This window comes from Meleagris gallopavo, chromosome 13 (assembly GCF_000146605.3).
Source record: "Meleagris gallopavo isolate NT-WF06-2002-E0010 breed Aviagen turkey brand Nicholas breeding stock chromosome 13, Turkey_5.1, whole genome shotgun sequence".
NCBI classification, from domain to species: domain Eukaryota; kingdom Metazoa; phylum Chordata; class Aves; order Galliformes; family Phasianidae; genus Meleagris; species Meleagris gallopavo.
In genome coordinates, this window is record NC_015023.2 from 12,200,383 (window position 1) to 12,201,403 (window position 1,021).

A 1,021-nucleotide genomic window follows, 5' to 3' on the forward strand; every position below is an offset into this window, starting at 1 on the left:
GGCGCTGCGCGGGCTGGACGGGCTGCTGCGCTGGGTCGGGGCCAGGATGAGCGACAAGGGCGTCGCCGACAGGGAGCTGCTCACCTCGGGAGCCTCTGCGCAGAGGAAGGGCACCTCCGTCATCCTCGATGTGAGTGATCCCGAGGTCCCACAGCTCGGTGTCGGGCATCCCCTTAGCGCGGGTCCCACGGGAGTGCACAGGGATTCCTGCAGCCCTTCTACTGCATCCCGCACCCCCTTCCGGCGTGGCATCGGGATTATTTCCCGGTCCTGCATCCCCTTGCATAGGTCCTGCAGTCCTGCATCCGCGGCTGGCTGTGGATGGGTGCAGCCCGGCTCCTAACCTATTCACCCCGAAGCAGGTAGGAATAGGGTGCAGCTTGGTCTTGCATCTCTCCGAACCCTATGAGCATAGGGTGCATACTGGACCCCACATCCCTTTGCCTGGGCTCTGCACCCCTATTCTGGCTGGATGTGGGGTCCTGCACACTGGAAGCAATTTAAGATTGGGATTATACCCTGGGTCCTGCACCCCATGGGCCCGCTGGGGGTTCAGATGCAGCTCAAATCCTGTATGCCCTTTCTGCTCATCCCCCAGGCTGGCTGGGCTCCTGCATCCTCTGGACTGTCTGAGCACTGGGAGTACACCCTGGGTCCTGCATCCCCTTTCCCATGTCCTCCAGCCCCCTGACCGCCCCACCCACTGGGTATGGGAATGCACCATGAGTCCTTAATCCTGGCATCAGCTCAGTCTGATGGGGATGCAAGACTCCAAGTCACACAAATTGCTTGCAGAAGAGTCCCCATAACTCCCTAGGTTTTAGAGTGCACCCTGACTCCTGCACCCCAATACCAGACAGAGCAGCAGCATGGTAATGCCTGCCTGTGGGTGCATCAAATCCAGGGCTCCCTTACCAGGGTCTGAGGAACACACAGGGGTGTGCCTCGTGCCTCCATTTGGGTATTTATAGGCTTCCTGATTAGGGGGATTGTGCTTAAATGAATTAGGAGAATGGGATGA